This window comes from Onthophagus taurus, chromosome 11, assembly GCF_036711975.1.
Source record: "Onthophagus taurus isolate NC chromosome 11, IU_Otau_3.0, whole genome shotgun sequence".
In the NCBI taxonomy this organism is placed as follows: Eukaryota; Metazoa; Arthropoda; class Insecta; order Coleoptera; family Scarabaeidae; genus Onthophagus; species Onthophagus taurus.
Window position 1 is genome coordinate 22,011,183 of NC_091976.1, and position 23,150 is coordinate 22,034,332.

The 23,150-nt window shown below is 31.0% G+C and overlaps 3 long non-coding RNA genes across 4 annotated transcripts; 1 reads left to right on the plus strand and 2 right to left on the minus strand.

Annotated features, from left to right (window-relative positions):
• Nucleotides 1–5,265: 5,265 nt before the first annotated feature.
• Nucleotides 5,266–16,003, minus strand: LOC111418120 (uncharacterized). 2 transcript variants are annotated; one of them, XR_011641798.1, is made up of 4 exons: nt 15,773–16,003; nt 8,959–15,709; nt 8,547–8,907; nt 5,266–5,403 (listed from the first exon to the last, which is right to left on the minus strand). It is a non-coding gene; the product is annotated as an uncharacterized lncRNA (long non-coding RNA). The 2 variants fall into 2 exon arrangements; XR_011641799.1 differs by lacking the exons at nt 8,547–8,907; nt 8,959–15,709; nt 15,773–16,003 and adding an exon at nt 5,493–6,419.
• LOC139431723 (uncharacterized) lies at nt 10,232–15,478 on the plus strand. Its single transcript, XR_011641800.1, has 5 exons — nt 10,232–10,708; nt 10,765–11,317; nt 11,534–13,144; nt 13,285–13,519; nt 13,651–15,478. It is a non-coding gene; the product is annotated as an uncharacterized lncRNA (long non-coding RNA).
• Nucleotides 16,004–20,192: 4,189 nt separating the features above from the next.
• Nucleotides 20,193–21,280, minus strand: LOC111418125 (uncharacterized). Its single transcript, XR_002706773.2, has 3 exons — nt 21,029–21,280; nt 20,424–20,969; nt 20,193–20,365 (listed from the first exon to the last, which is right to left on the minus strand). It is a non-coding gene; the product is annotated as an uncharacterized lncRNA (long non-coding RNA).
• Nucleotides 21,281–23,150: the final 1,870 nt, after the last annotated feature.

The window sequence follows — 23,150 nt, forward strand, 5'->3', positions numbered from 1 at the left end:
TCGGATTATATTGTTCGTTTTAGTGTTTGCAAGCTGGTGTTGATTTCATTAAGTGCTCGGTAAACTAATTCCTCGCACATGGTACATAGAATTAACTTATATTTACTAACTCAATTGATTTTTGTAGACAAAGAACTTAGTTTATCAATAAAAAGTTACGTTTTTCTTATGTGATAAAAAAAGATAAATTTAGTTACAGCAATTCGTGTCTTCTTCACGTCGGTGGATATCGTTCGGTTAGTTTTTACACCTCCGCCTCCATAATAATTCAAGCATCCGATAGCTTATCACGTCCGCTCATATCGATTGCGTCCGAGATTAATGGGACTCGTAGATGGGGCGAATCGCACCAGGTCCCATTTCGGAAGATATAGCGCCCCGGTCGCCTATGAATAATAAATAAATCGTTAACTGCATACAGTGTTTCGGTCGTCGGTGGCGCGTCGCGATGACTCCCACGAATCTGTATTTTAATTTCCTGTATGTGTTGTGGGCGACCCGGGAACATCACAGGACGATTAATTCCATTCTATAGTCATTTCCAGCAAATTCGTAACAAAAATTATTTCTCCAAAAATTTTCCGTAATATTTACAGTAATTTTATCGAAATCAACTTTAGCTTAACTTTAACATATTTTTTTGATGATACAATATGAATGGCTCTGTACAATAGAGTTAAATTTTATTGAATTATCCTAAATGCATTGAATCGTTGTTCCTATATCTACATCGCAAACGAGAATCGAATGGATTTTGCTACGAGGTGCAGCCGGAGGGGTACATCAGTTCCGTTGGTACGAAAATTAATTGAAGAACTATTGAGTACTCGTGCTTTTGAAATAGGTTTCCGGAACAATCCGGCCGAAGCAAATTTAATCAGTGCGCAAAATTTAGTGTCCGTTTGCGATGGAATTCGAAATACTCTCTCGAATGCGGGAATCCTTTATTCTCCGATGTTGTTTGGTTGTGTATTTGCGACATCTTGTCACTGGGAAGACAAACAGCGTCGTGCACAAATCAAAAAACGAATATTACTCATCTCACGTATCTTGGTAGTATAATCGGCTCCGCGTTGTGCGGTTCCGGTCCGTTTTAAAATTCAAATCGGGTTGTATGTCATTGTAAAAACGTCCCCGCGGAAGTAAGACGTGATAAATACACGCGACCCGGATTTTTCTTGTAAGCACTCTTTTGTTTCGGGTTTTAAAATGAGGTGGAAAACTCGGCGCAAGAAAACCATATCTCCTTTTTCTTATTACAAAGTTGTTGGTTTTGCTTTATTAGTCCGTACAAAGTTCGTCATTTTTCGCGCTTTCCCTTTACGTTTTGTCCCCTCGCATTGCACACAGAATGATAAATTCTCAGAATATGCAAAGACGTTTCTAACCGGCCCCGTATTTCCGGAACCACATTTGGCATAAATTCGCCGTCGTTGCCGCCGAGGAAAGCGCACCACATCGCACTTGTCCATCATAATTCAGGATTACGGGGTTGGCAGGGCGAAAAATCTCTATTTATAGTGGGAGCATTCTAATGTCGCCCAGATGGTGCCGTAGACGTTATCGTACCCCCCTCGCCTATCAAGAACAATGTTGAAATATCTTCGTACTTTTTGTAAACCACCCGACAAGTATTTATTACAAGCATAAATCTTTTCTTGGGCACAAACCCGCCTTGTCCTTCGTGTTTCTTCACTTTCGAAGCGTGTTTATACCACCGTTACTCATTTTTAGTGATTTACAAAGACGGCCCGGATTTACATTTTACCTAAAGTACATCAACTTTACTTATTTGTTTTATCTAATTCTTTTGTTGTTACTCATAGAAATAAAAATAAATCATAATACGTCATTAATTTAAAAACGTTTTTCTTGGTATTGAAACGCATCAAACGTTAATCATAACAGGAAATTTACAATCAACTCGAAATCTTAATTGGTCTTTTAGGTAATCGCGGTTTACTATGGAAATTGTTTGCGGTATTTCAGACGCAACTTCATCAAATGTAAACTTAATTAAAACTAATCTAAAATCAATGTTTTAATGTAAAGAAATATCAATATATGTATATCAATATAGTTCACATCGTCAGTATGATTCACGAAAATATATTGCTTTTAAAGCTGGAAGAAGATTAAAAGTATTTTATAGTTTGATTGATTAGGGTAAGATGGGTTTAAAATTTTTTACAAAGAAATAAATAATACCCGAAATTTTATTTTTGTAATAAAGATAATTTTTGCTTTATTATCTTTAAACATGACATATCTTAATTTATTTCTTAATACTTTCTTTGAAAAGAATATTTAAAGATTATCGGGTTATTCCATGTTGATCATTATTGACCGAATAAATATACTTTGTTACACATACATTGCTATTACTCCAGCATTTATATACATATTAACAATAACATTAATTCTTTATAATACCAACTTAATTAAAGTTATTCTAACTCTAGTCAAGTTGAAACATAACTATAATTATGTAAACAATTAAATTATACTTGTTCTTCCTCAAGTTAAAATCGATGAACGAAGGATGTTCAAAGAGAGTGTCAAAAAACTTTCTGAAACTATGGTTCTGTGAAATCTTCCTACGAAGAGAAAGCTTAAGAATATTTTGTAATTGATACATGAACGAAGGCGAAGAAAGAAAATACGACATATCACAATTTCATTCTCCAAATCGTACTACAAGTTAATTGATTCATCATTAACTGCAAACTTAAATTCCAAGTCTTCTACGATTTCATTCAAACTATACTTAAATATCTACTTCCACTTTTAAGACGTACTTCATACAGTCGCGCCAGTTATTAGGTGTTGTCTTTGCAAGGCAGTCGTTAAAAAGTCTTTTAACATAACCAGATTTAAATGTTTTATTATTTGCTTCAACGTCTTCTAAACGCAGAATTTTGGAACTGGTTCCTTCCATACAACGGTCGATTCCGTGCCGAATATGTTGACTTCACATGGAGTCTTTTTGCTTTGGCAATTAATCAAGTCAGAAATGGTATTGGTCATACATTTCAAAATGCATTCGCAGGTTAGATCCTACTCTACCCATGGGACTCCTGCTTTATGTGTTCGTAACCTAACGCAGCATGTAGTACAAAGGCTATAGGCTTTAATAAGGGAGTTGTAAAGAAGTATACCAGAAAAACCATTGTAAATTATATCTCCCATGAAGAAATGGTAACACTAGATAGATGACTACTCAGTTATTTGTTGTATGGTTTCCAAGATTTGTAAAATTTTCTGAAACATCAAAAAACCTCCCAGATTACAGATTACGCGAGAGAGAGTAGTCTTCATAACAGCAACGATCTTCAAATCTGGCTATGAAGTAACCCAGGAAAAATCGTAACTCTTTCAAATTTCAACGTTTTTCAAAATGCAACAATTAACTGATATGTATTAATCATTTCCAAGGTACAGGAAAGTAGTCAATTAAACTATCTATATTCACCGATAACATTTTTCTCTCAGCACATATAACTGACATAGCTGAACAATTGGAATTGTTTCCGACTAACATATCACCTAAAAAGATAGGTTTTTGCAAACTCTAATAATGATATACCGACTAAGAAGATTCAATTTAATGATGCTAAATGTAGCCTAAAATTATAATGATCATTTCAAAAGTTAAAAAAGGAACGGAAAAGATTATTCGAAAAAGTAGAGAGATCGCTAGTTTAACACATTTCCATAAAATATGAGTAAAAAGTGGAATATAATAAAAATTTTATCGAGTTTTGCTCATTAATCTTATACATCTCCTTTCTGTTCAATGATATCCTTAGTCTTATTCGTCAAGTAAATTGTTAATTTGCGTCCATAATCTAAAACCGTCTTTACCGTATAGGTCGTCTTTCGTCTCTTTTGGTTTTATAATGCTTTGATAATTTTAGGCCATCACCCAAAATTATTTCCTGGTATTTAACCGATGGAGATGGTTAACGTCATGGTCAGATTCACTGTTGCAGATTTTTCACAAACACAGTAGTTTAGTACTTTAGTTTTAGTACTTGACATTTTCCTAGATAAGTCCCAAATCTTCATTTATGCAACCATTTTAATATTTGGTTGTATAGAGTTTGTAATTTTGCTGTGGCTTTATCCAGTATGTTGCTATGTGAGATGAGCATTGTGTCGTCTGCATATTACAAGATATACAGCTCAGGGTTGAAATTGTTTGGATCTTTTGCATAGATGGTCGTATGAGTACCTATAGGTTATGTAAGGTGGAAGAAAGGGGGAGTCTTGTTTGGATGAGAAAGATAATGAAAATGTGTCGTCAATCCTTACTTGAAACGTTCTGTTTTCTAAAAGTTTGCCGATTTAAAGTAATCATTTTGAATAATAATATATTGTGAAAAGATCTACATATTATATTTTTATTTTTAACCTTTAGAGGACCGGGACCACTACTTAAGTGGTGGTCTATGTTATCAGTCTTTGTATATGATAAATATATCATATGAAGTACATTTTGTATCGATTTTCTTCAGACAATATGTTACCTAAAATCCCGGCCCCCTAAAGGTTAACTAGAAAGAACGTTTTGAATCATTCACAAATTTAAAAGACAGATTTTAAAAGTTTGTAAAAAGAATGTTTGAAAAGCTCACAAGTTTTGCACAAAGCCCTTGTCAATAAGTAGAGGGATTATGCTAATCACGAGTATTTATGTAATCATTCAATTTGAAAATTGGAGGTGTATTTAAGGAGGACTTTGAGTTTTTGATTCATTTTGGGAAGCCCTGTATCCTGCCTGAAATGTGTAGGAATGTGTAGGAATGTGTGGGAGGGCTTCTTTGTAAGTGACCAAGCACAGCTGTTATTATTATTATGTCCTTAGAACTTTAACATGGTACTAAAATTGTTCAGAAAAAATTTAAAAATTATGCGATTTTTGATTACAATTTTAATGATGAAAATAAAGAAGTGTGAAAAGAAAAGCTATTAATAGGCCAATTAATTAACTTTATTAATCAATTAATAACTCCATAAATTTTCAGTTTTCTATCAAAAAATTTCTTGAGTAAATTTATCGAATTCATGAAATTTCTCAAATAATATGAGTATAATATTTCAAAGATATTTTTAAATAATTAATGTTTAGAGAACATGATACTTAATTCAGCCTTTATCATCTCAATAAAACTAGTTTAAGTCTATTTATTTCTAGAAAAGCAAACATCTATAAATAAAAGTTATTTGTTAAAATTCTTTTGTACTCAATTAAAAAACACAGAATTAACTTATAAATTCAATTTTATCCAATTTATTGACAACTTTAACAATTTAAATACATTTTAATAATTATATCATCTTCTTATTCTTAATCAATTAACATCATCTTCAAAACTTAAAACGAACCTTTCCCATTTTTACCTGAAAACATAGTAAAAAATATAAATTCAATGTTACAAATATATTTAAATACATAAAAAAAATTTATGTGGGTATGTTGTTATTATTACCAAACTCGTCTGCATTGCGCACCAGGATAAGGTCTTATATATCCTATTGGACATCGGCGTTTATTTTGGGGAACATAAACTGGGGCAGATTCAACAAATTCCGTATAATAAACCATCAGTATGATCAAAATAACCGTAACAACGAAAGCACACCGAATAATACTCATGGTGAAAATTATACGTTGTTGTTTTTCGACAACTGCGGAACGTTTACGTTTGATAGATTACGCATCTGAGCTTTTTATATGCATTATTAAGGCAGGAAGCACGATTAGATAAGCATTGAACTTACGCAGAAAATAAAATATCAACAGTAGCAATCAATCAATCAAATAAATAAAATTTCCCAATGCTATACTTACACGGAAATACATAATTTCAATTCCCAATTTTATGTTATTGTTTTGCGAAAAGCCGGAATTTTTGTTGTTGAACTCTATTTATTTAATTTTTTTCTAATTCATCATTAAAAATGACATCATATTGCGGTGTTCGAATTTTTAACATTAAATGTTATTTAAATTTATTCTAACCAATATGACGCATTGAGTAATCTCAAATTAATAACAACCGATAAGAATGATATGATATCGTGAAAGTGAGTAATCTGTTTATAAAACGTGGTCTTGTAAGGAAATTTTTATATCGAGTATAATTACCATTGTGTCTTGTTAAATTCAGGTTTACAAACTCCGTTTACCAATATGTAACCGTTAGCACAAGGAGCACCAACGATGTTTGCTATTTGATGATGTACACTATAATTAGCACTTCTAGTAAAAACAATCTCATAAAAGCTTACACATAAAGTCAATAAAAAAATTAACTTGAACGGAATCATGGTTCTTATGAAACTAACCGATTTTAACGCGAACTTCAAGTGACTAATAATAACCAAGAATTTCGATAAGTTTTTATCGAAAAAAATATATTACCTATTACACTTTATTAAATTCTGGTCTGCAAACTCCATTTACAAGAATCCATCCATCTTGGCAAGGAACAGTGACAATGTTTAAAATGTCAGCATCCGTACTTGCTCTACTAGCAAAAATTTAATCAATTTTTTTTAATTTACGTAAATACTACCTATTTACACTTTATAAAATTCTGGTCTGCAAACTCCGTTCACAAGAATATAACCATCTTGGCAAGGAACAACCACTACATTTGAAGTATCAACATCCACTGATCGCTTATTAATATCCCTAGCCATAACAACGGCTAAGAAAACCATGTAAAAATATAAGAAAACGGTTAAAATCTTAACGGGAGTCATCTTGATAACTGAATAATTCCGTTGTATTCCCGCTATTTATATACAGAAACAAGCGGTTTAAATTATGTCGGGACTTTTCTAAATATTTGCTTTTTTATTGGTTATAGGTAGATAAATTAATGGATTGTTTAAAGCCAACATAATTATCCTTTCATAAAATAATGAGATATCGTTTTTTATCGGCTTAATGGAAATATACACTTGAGAAATTGCGAAATTAATAAATTTCAAATATTTCAATAATAAATAAATGTAACTATTTTAATATGCATACAAATATTACTTTTTTTATTAAATTATTTATTGTAACTATGTATATTATAAATAACTTATAATTTATAAACAACAACTATGTAATCCTAATATTTAAGTCATCTTATCTTTTTATGTCTATAGTTCAATTGATACTTATCGTTCATCTGCTTTACCTACTTACTGATAAAGAGTTGGTTTCCACAAACAATATAAAGTAAATGGTTATTTCTGCTTAAATATGATAACAAACAACTTTGCTTGTTAAACAACACTACTTTATTTCCTTTCATACAGTGAAAAAATAAAGTTAATAATCTTAACTGAATCATTTAGCATGTACGACACTTACCCATCCTTGTAGGTAAATGTTTATTTTATACGTATCAAAAATAGATTTGTAAACTCCAAGGAGCTGGCCATAAAACACTCTATCTAAATCATATACTCTATGATCAACAGTTTCGTGTGAATATGAATTAAATATAATTCCTCAGCCGCAGGCGACCTTGGCTTAATCAGGCTGAATCAGTTATTTTCCGTTCTAAGTTCAGTCGAGATGGCTTGTGTCCGAGGCGCTACAACATGTCTTGATCGCTTTCGAGTTGACAACATCAGGGTGTTGTCATTCAGTACAACCCGACACCTCTAATGGTGTCGGATTGCAAGATTTCCTCCAACAACAATTCAACAAGAATTTTGCCAATTCCAGGCGTTCGATATTTTGTCTATAATTAGCAATGTTGTAATTTCTCAAACATTATGGGAAAGTTAGCTTTATTGTTCAAATTATCTACCAACTTCTTAAAAGTTGTAGATGAGAAGGAACTTCATACATAACAAAGTAATAGATTCATTGACTTAAAGAAAAAATTACGCTATTTGTAACCTACCTAGATGAAATGATAAGAATATGCAGAATTAGAACAAAGAAATTCCAGGTTGGATATAGGAATATACAACCTCTGGAAATTACAGAGGGAGCTTTTGCGGATGATGTTGTGATTATAGCAGATGGGCAGAATGAATTACAAGACGGATTAGATAAATGGATTTTGGCATTGAACAACTTTGAAATGAAGATGAATAAAAACAAAAAAAGTTATGGTGATAGGAGAGAAGATTGTAGGGGTGATAAGACAGTAGGATAGAGAGGAAGTATTATAAATTTCTAGGAGTTTAACTCAAGGATAGAAAAGATGGTAAGATTTTATTATGATATGAATAATCTGTTTATTTGATTATAGAAATATATCGAAGGAAACGAAGCTGAATATCAAAGTAATATATAGACCATGCGTATGCTTATATTTAAAAAGTTGTTAAAAATAATTAAAGAAATTATTTAAGACCATAAAGAAAACTAGAAATTTCTTTTATTTAAACTTTGAAAATTAATAATAAAACATACAATTTGTAACAAAATATAGCTTTAAATAGGCAACCCAATTAACCGATGAACAACTTAAGCTGTATAAATTTTTACAAAAATAATTTTTGAAATTTAAATAAAAAGCTTTTACCATTGCATTCTACATGCACCATCGACGCTAACGTATCCTTGATTACATGGAACTTCGATTATTCTTCGCGATTGATGTGGTTGAAGACATGGAACATACCAATAAAAGCGATCGTTTTCGTTGGTATAAAGAATATCGCAAGGCGTGGTAGGTGTTAATTCAACATTTTCATCATCAGATTCTGTTAGTTCTACGTCTGCGAACACTACACCACCATACACGATCAATACAATTAAAATTCTTCTTAAAAACATTTTTAGATGTGATGAAATAATAACATTAAAGACCAAACTGTGACAAGTAAGTTCAATCCCGATTTCTTATCTTTATGTTTACTCTTCGCAATAACGCAATAAATGCTCTAAAAGATAATCAACTAAGAATAAAAATCTTTATTACTTTTTTTTATTACTATGATTATTATTTTTGTTAATTTATTAATCAATAAATGATATAGTTTTAATATTCTCGTTCACATTTTCCAGTAATACCCATAACATATCCTTGTGAGCAACCAACATTGATTATATTCAATTTTGAAACGTTGGTAAATTGTGACTCGCCATTTCCGCTTGGTAATATAACCGTTTGATTCTTTGATTGATTATTATTGGAGTTTATGTGGCAACAAGAGCAACAAGCACAACAAAATCCACCGTTATAAGGACAAAATCGCTTTCCGAAACGTTGGTAATATCTTGAATATCCTAAAACTATTATCACCGATAAGATTAAAAATACGTTTGCCAATCGCATGTTGTCTTCGTCGTGTTAAATACCGAACTGGGTAATTCCCAATTATCATTTAAAATGTTATTTATCATTATTCAAGGATAAAGGTTCAAATTATGTTATTAATTAAAAAATTTTTTTAAGTTAAAGTGCGATTTACAACGCAATATAAATCTGTTGATAAGTTCTTATCAACAATTTCTTGTTTTTATTAAACGAGAAACCACATAAAGTTGATAAGTTGTCGCTGAAAACAGTTATGATTTGAAATATATAAAAGGATGAAGTTCATAAATTATAATATTATTTTCGTTTTATTTTTCATTACAATTTTCGTTAATTCGGAAGAAGTAGATCCTGAAGTCGTCGATGTAACAACGATACCAAAACCTAGTCCAAGAAGACTGTCTAAAATTGTGATGGTACCATGTCAAGATGGTTTTATACCAACAAATGGGCGATGCGTAAGGGAATTTAAACGTTAAAATCCAAACAATGCATTGATTAAAATCTGTATTTTGTTAAGTTGAAATAAATCTTATTTAGTTTTCTTATAATTTATTGTTTTAATTAAAAATGAAACAATACAACTTTAAAATTCTAACCTACACGAACCATCTGGAGCTTTTACATATCCTTCTTTACAAGGGGCAGTTATAATAGAAGCTGGTACAGCTAAATGAATATTTGACGGCGTGTGATCAGAGTTATTTGTTGATGAAGATATTCTATCAGTTCTCTTGTGGTGAATAACACTTGTAGATACCATTAAAAAAATCGTAACAAAAACCGTTACAGTAATAATTCGAGGTTGCATTGTGTCCGTTTGACTGAAAAGGTAAATGTAAACTAAAATAACTTTTAATGCATTGCTAAAATAGATAATTATCAAACAGATAAGGTTTTTATTTATCATTTTAAACGATTGTGATATCAAAATCGTCGTACAACAATATTAGGATCCTCTAAACTGATTTTAGAAACCACTTAAATTAATCAAGTTGTTTATCAGATTTTTAAAAAACATCAGGGGAAATCCACAAATATCGAAAAATAGAACGACACCGATGTCCCAACAAATCATTTGAATCATATCTTGATGCACCACACGCCAAACGTTTCGTAAACACCATTATTTCTTACTCGATTTTCGTCACATCAGATCGACGTTGCCAAGTCAAAACTACATAAACGCCAAAAGTACTATTTTGTTGCAATAGCATTTTTATGGTTCTCTGGCTGTGGTAGGCCTTGCGTAATATAATAAGATAACTTTAGCAGGGTTTGCCAAGATTTTGTACTCCTAAAGTCCAGTTCTCGCAGTATCTAGTCTATTAAGTGTGAGCAAGTCTGTGAAGCATTACAAAAACTAGGAGACGCAGAAGATTGCAAATTCTTTGGTTTTCATGTTTCTAAAGTATACAGAAATAGTAAGTATCAGGTCACAAAATCTATACCTACTAATGTAATCCCATATTTTTATTAGAGAACAAATACTGAACGTGGAATCTATCGAATGATAACAGAAGTAATAAAAGAATTAAACGAAGAATCAAAAGCATTTGACTCTCGAAACAATTATTCTCATGGTAGAATTATGAAATGCCTAATTGAGTCTTATTTGACTGATAGAGAAAAATACGTGCCAATATATATGAATGGTTTGACCTGTGTTTCTGATTATAAGCATATCAAATAAGAAGTATCACAGGGATCAATGTTGGGGCTCCTATTATTTATTATATATATGAATTCCTTGTCTGATGCGGAGGATATACTAGTTATATTATATGCAGATGATACCTCTAGAATCTGTTTTGGAAATAATATACTTGAAATGAATGTCTAAATAAATTATCCTAAATTAAATATCAATAAAACCAAAGCAAATCGAATATGACATAAGTAGTGCCACAGATAGAATGACGATACGGTTTGGAGGTGAGGAGCTTCCAACTACCCATAGTGTCAAATTTCTTGATATAGTGATGGATAAAAATCTTCAATGGAAGTAATATATTGAATACTTAGCATCTAAGGTAGGCAAAACTTCTTCTTCTATGATGGGACAGCCTTTGTCTCTTTTATCAGTCACTCCATTCCAGCTTAACCCTAGCAATCCCTTTTCAACACAGCATCCACCCATCCACTAAGAAGTAGATGCCTTCAGTCTTTTCGCTGTAGCAGATAGTGCGAGTCTTCATGTCTGTAATTCTGCAATTTTCAGCTTATATTTTTCTAATTTTGTCTTCCAGTTTTATCCATACAGTTCCGTGGCCAGATATCCGGTTTCCAAACAGCCTTCTAAGGTAGCTAAATACGTATATCTTATAGAGCAAATTAGAGATAGAATATCTACTGAGACTGTCTACGCACTACTTAGATATGGCGTGATCTTTTGGGGCTTCTCTTCAGCGGTAAATAGAATTTTTTTATTATAAAAGAAATGTGTTAGAAATATTTATGAATTAAAGAGAGTAGACTCATGTAAAGAATGTTGTAAGCAAAGTCAGATACTTATCTTAATAAGAATCCACATTTTGGAGAGTGCTATATGTAAGACCATATCTACTACTGTATAAAGAAATGCAAGGAACACATGAGTACCATACTAGAAATAAAAGTTACCTTAACTTACCGATGACAAGATTTATCCGAATTAATAAAATAATATTATGTACCAATCTTCCAGAATATACATAGTCATCTTCCTGATGAAATAAAATCAATGCCAACTCGTTTACTAAAGGTGAAGAGGTATTTGCATCAAAACATATCGCGGTTTATATCGGTATGGTATAAATTTCAGCACCTCGGCTGCAAAAGGTTTCGGAAAAAGTCAAGCACTTACAATAAAGAAATAAAAGGTTAAAAGTAGAATTTATTTAATAATTAACAAAGATAATGTTTTAACTAAAATTAGTAATATATAAAGCGTGAAAAATAATCTAACTTATTTAAAAAAAAAAACAGTACAAAACGAAATTTTTTTTATCTAAACGTATAAAATCATTTGAAATATTAATTTTTCAAAATCATTTTCGCATTAACTTAAATTAAATAATTAAAATCTAAGTCACTAAATTAAAATTCTAATTTACAACCATCGCGAGTAAGTACATATCCATCAGTACAAGGAGCCGATACAATATAAACTGATGCAACTAAAGAATCATTCGAAGATACTTTCTGAGAATTTTGATTTTTAGATGAAGAAATTCTTTCGTTTTGTTTAACTCGCACCTCACTGGTTGACTCGGTTATTAAAATGACAATAATAAATATTAATGTTGCAGAAATTCGAGACTCCATCTTGTGTTTTCGAAGTAAACGTTTAATGTAAACTAACTTGTTATTCAACTTCGATTAATTTTAATGTATTGACAAAAATCATTCTTCACGAGATAAGGAAATTATAAACACAAAATATGTTATTTTCCTTTATAACCTAATATTTTTTTACACTTTTTCCCGACTTTTACATATCCAGCCATACATATAGGAGAAATAACTTCGGTTTTTTTCAGATTGCTCATTACTTTCGTTATAGACCATGCGTCTCCGTTTACTTGAGAAATTACTAGCGTTAAAACTAATAATAAAACAACCGATAATATCAACTTAGCCATTTTTGTTATCCGGATCCAATCAAATAAAAAATTTTTCTGCACTTTTTATTCACCAAAGCGTGGCCTGTTTTACATGGAGGTACTCTCACTATATATCCCGTTTTTATTGCGTTTTTGCTTATTTCAGATGAAACTCCGGACTCATTTCCGGAGCAAGTAAGAAGAAAACATGATATAACTGCTATAAACAAGATAAATCGCGCAGTCATACTGAACTGTGTTTTTAAATTGTAAAATGTAAGATGGTTGACTTTTATTTATTCTTCTCTGATAATGTTATCTTAAAACAAAAACACTGCGCAAATCAAGCATGCGGTTTTTCTGATAACTGCTTTAAGAAATTGTGAAATAGAATATTAATTAGATTTTCGTTTCAGGTTCTAAGAAAATTGATAACTTATTTTTCCTATTATGTGCTAAGCATGAAATGATTGAGAGCACATCGTCTAAAATTGGAATCGGGAAAGGGATTTTCTCATAAAATGAAGTATCGCATTAACATGAAAGAAGCTTTACCAACATATGTAGGGAATTATCATCAACTTCTTGAAATTAAGAAAGAGGTTAAGAAATAAACCTGGGACCTTGTAGAAATTGAAAATTACGATAGAGGTAAAAATTATTTTCCAATATCGCTGATATCGTTAATAAACTTGAACGAATCATCTATTTTACCTCACTTAACTTGACACAACTTTCGGTATCGCACGGTGTCATTTTGAATTTAAAAGAATGCCTTTCAGGTTGAAAAATGTTCCAGCAACTTTCCAACATCTAATGAATGAACTTTTACGGTCTTCTAGACGACACTTATTTTATTTATCTAGACGATAAAGTCATTAATTAATTAAATTCGACAAAAAATATATTTGAAAAATTAAAGCTTCTGAAGAAAATCAGTTCAGATTTAAATATTATAACCCAAATCGATTTCAACAGCATTATATTAAATTTGAATGACGAAGAGTCATCAGAAATAGCCAAAAATACGTCTATTGCTCTATCATAACGTTCACCAGTTCTTAGAAGAGAACGAGGCATTGGCCGTAAAGTAATAAAAATAGCTGACACATCAGGAAGATAATTACGGTCAACAATACGGCATGATTATGAAAACACTACATACTCTTTGCTTTAGTTGATGCTAAAGCTTTTTATACAATGAATATGCAGCAACACGGATAACAAAACGGAGTTTAGTTCTATTTCTTCACTGGTTTTTATGTGGAAATGTTATACCGCTCAAATCGCGAATTATCAAGATTTGGTTTGGAAAAAATTAGAAATTATTAAATTTGGAAGCGACTCACCGAGTGGATGTTGTTTTCCTTGGTTTTTCCTTTGTAGCTCAGCTGGAAAGACAACATAAATTAATTAAAAAAAATAAATTAATAAAAAGTATTTAATACGATACCTTTTAACATCCACAAAATAGCAATCCGACGATCTCAACATCACTAATGTCACTAACATCACTAATATTACTAACACCACTAATGCCACTAACATCACTGACATCACCCAACACTTAGCACAAATATAACATGTATTTATCACTTAATTCGCGTAATAAGTTTTAATTTTCGCAACTACTTTATCACCCCGCAATGTCCGGAAATCAACTAAAATGCGTTATTAACCAACCAACATCCCAACATCCCCGCCTTAAATTGCAATGCAGAGTAGAAATAGTGGAGGTGAATAAACAAAAAACATAAGGATGCCGGAGCAAAACGGGTTTTAATCATTTTTTGGTTTTAAAAATCAACCTTTCAAAAAAAAATTACTCGTTTTCTCGAAACATTTCAACTAAAACGTACGTAATTTTATTAAAATAAATCGCACTAATTTTAATGTGCAACACATCCTGGAAAAGAATCATGTGTCCAACAAAGTCTTATGCATCATCCATCATTCTTTCTATCATGAAATATAAATGTTAAAAAATCGTATCTCAAGAACTACTTAAGATAGCGCCATAAAATAAACAAGATAATAAAGCAAATTTGATAGAGATTTAATGCACCATAAATAATTTCTTATTTTCCATAATCACATGACGATATCATCATGAAAAAAAGAACATTTTAAAGCACATTATTATATTAATACAGATTTCATGCAACAAAAATAATTTCTGTCATCCATCATTCTTTCTATCATGAAATATAAATGTTAAAAAATCGTAAAAATGTTCCAGCAACTTTCCAACATCTAATGAATGAACTTTTACGGTCTTCTTAGACGACACTTATTTTATTTATCTAGACGATAAAGTCATTAATTAATTAAATTCGGCAAAAATTATATTTGAAAAATTAAAGCTTCTGAAGAAAATCAGTTCAGATTTAAATATTTTAACCCAAATCGATTTAAACAGCATTATATTAAATTTGAATGACGAAGAGTCATCAGAAATAGCCAAAAATACGTCTATTGCTCTAATTGATTCATCATAACTTTAACCAGTTCTTAGAAGAGAACGAGGCATTGGCCGTAAAGTAATAAAAATAGCTGACACATCAGGAAGATAATTACGGTCAACAACACGTCATGATTATGAAAACACTACATAATATTTGCTTTAGTTGATGCTAAAGCTTTTTATACAATGAATATGCAGCAACACGAATAACAAAACGGAGTTTAGTTCTATTTCTTCACTGGTTTTTATGTGGAAATGTTATACCGCTCAAATCGCGAATTATCAAGATTTGGTTTGGAAAAAATTAGAAATTATTAAATTTGGAAGCGACTCACCGAGTGGATGTTGTTTTCCTTGGGTTTTCCTTTGTAGCTCAGCTGGAAAGACAACTTAAATTAATTAAAAAAAAATAAATTAATAAAAGGTATTTAATACGTTACCTTTTAACATCCACAAAATAGCAATCCGACGATTTCAACATCACTAATGTCACTAACATCACTAATATTACTAACACCACTAATGCCACTAACATCACTGACATCACCCAACACTTAGCACAAATATAACATATATTTATCACTTAATTCGCGTAATAAGTTTTAATTTTCGCAACTACTTTATCACCCCGCAATGTCCGGAAATCAACTAAAATGCGTTATTAGCCAACCAACATCCCAACATCCCCGCCTTAAATTGCAATGCAGAGTAGAAATAGTGGAGGTGAATAAACAAAAAATATAAGGATGCCGGAGCAAAACGGGTTTTAATCATTTTTTGGTTTGAAAACTCAACCTTTCAATAAAAAAATTACTCGCTTTCTCGAAACATTTCAACTAAAACGTACGTAATTTTATTAAAATAAATCGCACTAATTTTAATGTGCAACACATCCTGGAAAAGAATCATGTGTCCAACAAAGTCTTATGCATCATCCATCATTCTTTCTATCATGAAATATAAATGTTAAAAAATCGTATCTTAAGAACTACTTAAGATAGCACCATGAAATAAACAAGATAATAAAGCAAATTTGATAGAGATTTAATGCACCATAAATAATTTCTTATTTTCCATAATCACATGACGATATCATCATGAAAAAAAGAACATTTTAAAGCACATTATTATATTAATACAGATTTCATGCAACAAAAATAATTTCTGTCATCCATCATTCTTTCTATCATGAAATATAAATGTTAAAAAATCATATCTTAAGAACTACTTAAGATAGCGCCATGAAATAAACAAGATAATAAAGCAAATTTGATAGAGATTTAATGCACGGTGTTATGATTTTTAAAATCCAAGTCTGTACGTTTGATTGTTGTAGATATGAAACATAAATTTTAACAAATCGTGTCTCAAGAACGAATACTGATATCATCATGAAATAAAGACATACCTTTTACATTATACATTTTAAAACAAATTTAACACAGATTTAATGCAACAAAAATAATTTCTTATTTTCCATAAACTTAAATGTTATGGTTTTTTAAACTCAACTCTTCCCGCTGCATTTTAACTAACAATTTCTAATATCTCTATCTACAGTGTGTCCCCGGATAGGTGAAACGACTCTTATAAAAGGTAAAATTTTTTCGATATTAATTGTCATCTTTTGGGGTTTAGCCCTGCTTGATTAACGACTAATTTTGAACATATTATCAATTATTAAAAAACAAGTGAGCCTTGACAGTGAAAGAAAAACTCTTTTTGTGGCAGGTAAAGTACCTTTTCTGTTTACAGTACGTGAAAGTGTTACTAAGAAGTTTTGTTCAGAATGAAAAACTATGGGCATATGCAAATTTTCGGATTGATCGGCCTACTTTGAAAAAATCCATATCAAACAATTTTATTTCTAACAAAGACTGCCATGGAAAAACAAAATTGCTTTCCTGTCACTGTTAATCTCTCAAACTGTAATTTAGTAAACTTAAAGTGTTTTTTAAACAGAATGTTAACATTACAGGAAAAAGTTTACGTGATTCAGTGTTATGGAACCGGGAAAAAACCGATTATTGCTTTATTTTGTGAAAAATTTCCAAATACTGCAATTAAAAGAAGTACTTGTTGGCGTTTAATCAAAAGATTTCTTACAGCAGGATGTATTCACTCTAAGAAAAAAAAATTATGATGAAACTGATTAACTATGATCAACTGTTTTCCTTTGTGGGCGAACACACACTTAATTTCTTGTGAACATTTTCAGAACGGTTTGTTTATTTCTCCCTAATAATCTGAATCTCAAAACAAAAAGTCGTAATAAGGTACTATTGACGAAAATAATAAACAATAGGTTTTATCAAAGTAGGCTGATGAAAATTTACATATGGCTATAACTTTTCATTCTGAATAAAATTTCTTAGTAACATTTTACCATACTGTAAACAGAAAAGGTACTTTACCTGACACACAAGAAGTTTTAGCTTCAGTATCAACACTCACTTGTTTTTTAAAATTTGAAAATATGTTCAAAATTAGTCTTTAATCAAGCAGGCCTGAACCCCAAAAGGTGACAGTTAATATCGAAAAAAATTTACATTTTATAAGAGTCGTTTCACCTATCCGGGGACACACTGTATATTCTTCTATATTTCTCTATCTATCATATATTCTAATTAACAACATTGTTGTAACAAATTTACTAACAAAATACACGTTATCTTTAGCAATCAAAATATTATTATTAAGAACATATTAATAAAACAATTCTTATGTGGTATACGATTCGATTTTTTCTTTCGACCAATTAATAATTTCTTTGGAATTTCTAAGAGTATTTGCCAAATCATAAGAAGGTCCAAGATCTGCAACATGTTAAATACTAAATAAATTTGCTTTAAATTGCTTTTCATTTCATAGTGATATCCCAATTAGTTGTTGAGATAAATGCTATGTGCTAAATGTGCTGAAACTCCTCATTTCAAGAAACATACACTCGGAAATCGTAGAAACGATCTACTAAATACATGTGGAACAGCCGGAATTCGACAAGGTGACAGCTTCAGTTCACAGCTGTTTAATATAACCGTTACGCACAATATTCGAATATACTCTAATGGATCGGAAGAGAAACACAGAAATCATAGAAAAATGCAACACTCTGGACATCGTCAGATTAGTCCGGTAGAGACGACGAGATTGAAATGAACATGTATCAAGATTGGATCTGGCAAAATGTACAAGAGATGGCTAAACATATACAAAAAGACCGATAGGAAGATCTTCAAAGTGATGGAAAAACAGCTGGACCTCAGTATCACAGGAGAAGTAGAACCAGAAATAACGAAGCATCATAACATAAAGCTTTCAATAGGAAGAAGAAGAAGAAGATACCAAAGAATTAAAGGAAATGGGAGATTATAACACAACAATTCGAGGATAAATGGAATGTTTCACGTGGTGCTGGTGGAATGGACGACTCCTCTGAGTAGTGGCTTCGATTCTTTCAACTACAAGTCATTCTTTAGCGTTGTACTCTTTAAAGCGGTTTTACATTGACAAATATTAGATGGTGATGTTGAAAGAAGCACATTGAATCTGCCTTCAGCTACGAACGTGGAAGTTCTATTTATCTATCTTGGGGATGATGCTTTTTCATAATCATGTAATGTTATGAATGAAAGTAAAACAAGTATTTTTATCTATCGGTTAAAACGGAAAATGCATTTGGAATATTTTGGAAATCAGGTAACAGTAACAAAAATAACTTTGACTGAGATCAAACAATCTTTATAGCACTAAAGAATGCTTTTATGTAGAATCTGAGACTACTGGAAATGTTATTCAAGGACGAAATGTTAAAGTGTTCCAAAGTATTCCAAACTTATTGCTTTGTTGGCATTGCCAATCGCCATAGTGGCGATGCTATTTTCGGGATAAGATTCTTTTCAATGTAATTATTACACTGCTCTGCTTGAATATGACGAAAGTTTGCAACGTCGACAATTTTCGATGATCCGAACTATTGTGTCACCCACAAAACTTGATAGATTGTCTAGAATTTGAGAAAGTACTGAGGGAGATGTATGTTAAAGGATGTTCTATTAATTATGTCTATGAATTATTGTAGCATCTTCATGTCCACCCACATCAAATCATCATCAACCGACAACAAAGGTACTCATTACTAGTACTATTAATTCAGATTACAGCGTCCATTTGGGAAAAGATCTTCAACATAATTATTTTCATATACATATTCCAATTTTTTTTTTATTGATATGTCTACAAATGTCTTAATAATCATGTTTTTTTTTGGTTATAATTGATTGTAAATAAGTTAACTTTGTAATATTAAAATAAAACTGAAAGATTAATCTAGAAATGGATAACTTCATTGAAAAGAAATTAATTTGATGAAAATTTCATAAGAATTTACAATAAAATTAATTATTGACTATTTTAAATAATTTTGTATGTTTAATTGTAAGTTATATTGAATTGTTTCATTTATATATTTTATACATTACCCCCAATAAAATTTTTAATAAAAAAAAAATTCAAATATTCTATTTAGTAATGGTACTTTAAAATTTTACACCTTCCATAAACATTAATGAATACTGACGATGCATTTTAGCAATTTTGCACATTGCGAAAAGCCGGTACCAATAAAAACAACTATCAATTAAACACCTCTGCTGCTACAACCTCCATTTACAAACGTTCCCGGTCTGAAAAAAATAAATAAAAGGCCCTTCGTTTTCATTCGCTGATAACACAATCGGGTAAATCCCTTAAAATCGCATTCCGATGAGTCAACTGAAATAACAATACATTGAGAAATGTGGGTACTTAACCGGAAACGATAACATTATTTGACAAGAGTGACAAAAATAAATAATAAAATACTTTTAAAAATTTATTGAACATTAACTTAATTAACTTAAATTATGAAAAAAATCTAATAAATTAATCAATAAATATAGTCTTAAAAATACATGTCCTCTTTTTGAGGTTAGAGATGATTCTGATCTGTATCAGATTCGATTTGAAATCGTTTAAAGATATCGAAACACGGCCTGGAAAAATAAAACTAGGTTAATTAAGTTAATTGGATTAAAACATCATGAAATATACCTTCTCCTTAATTATAATTAATACCTTCTAATAAATTGGTCTACATTTCCCAGTGGGATCTCGAATAGTTCCGGACAAACACGTGGCCTGAATAATATTCGCCGTGTTTATTGGAGGATTATGTTTAAAAAAGGTATCAAAGGTTATCCATTCACTATTAGTTTTATTTACGGCGATCGATAAAAATACTATTAATAAACAAACTAAAACTTTTGCTTTACAGAACGACATTTTTTTAACACTCGATATTATATTATACCTTGTCGGATACTAACTAAATGTGACAATCGTCTGATAAAGGTAGACACCTGATAAAGATTGGAATGTAATATTGTTTAAACATATTAGTACACTAAATTACATTTTTTCCAAGAAAATAATCATAAAGTAATCAAAACTAAAATAAACAAATATGATTTTGTAAAGAAAAATTTATTTCAATTCAAATGATTAATGGGTAGAAATAATCGTTTTCGACATAGTCCTCTGATAAAAACACCACCATTACAATTCACGAATATAATATGTCTTGGCTGAGGCACAATTCTTAAAAATATTATTTTAATTAAATCGATATAAATAAATGTACAAGACATCATTTTTACCTGTTTTCTAAGATTTTTTCTTGTTGTATAACGTAACCTTCACTCGTGACAACACCGATTACAAAAACGATAAGTAACAAACAAGCAATACCTGGATTTGGCTTCATGTTTGCGTTTTCGTAAAAAGATTGAATGAAATGGAGAGTTTCGAGACGAATTTTTATATCAAACTGATCACGCTGCACCTGTTTCAGATTATAAACTGTTTACTTTTTGAGTTACGCATTTGAAAGATAAAGTATTTCGATAAACATTAGGTAGGTATATACTTTATTAACAATTTATAAAAAAATCTAGAATCGTCGGCAAATTTCTTAAGATTGTTTATAAATTTATTGCGGTAAATATTGGTGGTTCTTATCTTCTTGTATTAATATTTAAAGAACTATATTGATAATAATGAATCTATTTTTTTCAATTTTACAATGTGGGTTGGTCACAATGTTCAAAAGAAGTTCTATTTAGATTAAAAAGGTCTTGACCTATGCGATAATAAGGACAAAGATGAATGAAAGGAAATCTCAAACAGCCAATTTTAGAAGCAGTCTTAAAAGAGATCTTCCAGTTCAAAGTCATTTTCCGTTTATTCTCGAAAATGTTATTATTTTGTTTTTTTAATTTTTTTAGTTTCGTTTCAATCATTTTTGGTCAATATTATCCAAATTACCCAAATTATGGACAACAACCTTATCAAAACATCCCAACGGAAATCATCGACGTACCCACTGGTGTTAATCTTCAACAAAGATATCCGATAAACAACTCACCAAATTTACAACATTATAAACCAAATGCTTACGGATATCCTTATCCATACAATTATGGAATGTATTATCCACAAAGACAACAAACGTTTCCTGCATTTCCTCGACAACTACAACAACAGAATTTTCAAGGATTTAAACAAATTCCAAAGAACATGTTTAAAAACCCCACCCCGGAATTTCCAAACGGGTACTACGTAATACCCGGGAGTCAACATGAAGTTGTTGTACCACCTGAAAGTGGTAAAATATCGCCATCCAATGCAACATCCAACGAAACAATTCAAGAACATCCAGAGTATGTAATAAAACAAACCAGTCAAAGATATCAATCGGGAAATCAAAATCCGACGAAAATAACATCGAGTACCGTGGAATATAAACCCTTCCGCACCGTTTTAACGAGATACATCGATAAAAATGGAACGCCTATTATTAAATTGGAGAACGAAAATGGTACTTTGACTTTGGCTGATAAAGGATCAACCAGTCTTAGCATTAATAACGGTAAACTTGAAATTAACGGAGTTGATCCATCATCGAAAACAACCACAATAGAATCTGATTATGTTACTTCTGAACCAGAGAATGCTACACCAAAAGATGTATCTACATGGATTTAAATGATGGGGCGTTTAAATAATAATAATAGTATTTTTTATTAATCGTTTTTTTCCGTATGAATTGTATTTTGTAACAAATAAAGAATTTAAATAATTTTAATAATTTTCATTTTTCTCACTACAATTATCTTTTCAACCCTAGAAAATAACTACTACACAAGCGTATCCACTATTTAAAACGTCTATACAACATAGGTTCACCATGGTTTGAAACATTTATTTCTTTACACAGCGTATTGACAACAACTTTATTAATACCTATAAATTCTTGCTGTAACAATGAAAGAAATATTTTGTCTTCGCCGGCAGATTATAACGATTCTACACCAACCACACTTAAATCTAAAGTAACTCGTTCGTTCATAATTTGGTCAACACGGTACTTCAAAGTAACTTAGAAATATTCGATTTTCGCTTGGAATCCAATGACTCTGAGCTACTTCGTCATAATTTGTTGACTAATTTACAAATTAACCAAGTAGTCCAGCGTAACATCTTTACCAAACCATCCATTACAGAACCAAGTTTACTACATTCCAAAGATGTGTTTGGACTATAGAGGAAATTAAGCACAGCGCAACCGTTATTGTTTGAAACATTAGTACTGCAATGTTTGCAGTGGTACCTTGACGAAAATGTGACGAATACAACCATGCTATATCTGCCAGATTAAAATTCTATTAAGAAACACTTCCCCGTGTAGGATGACGCCGCCGTATCTGATTGCCGGTACGG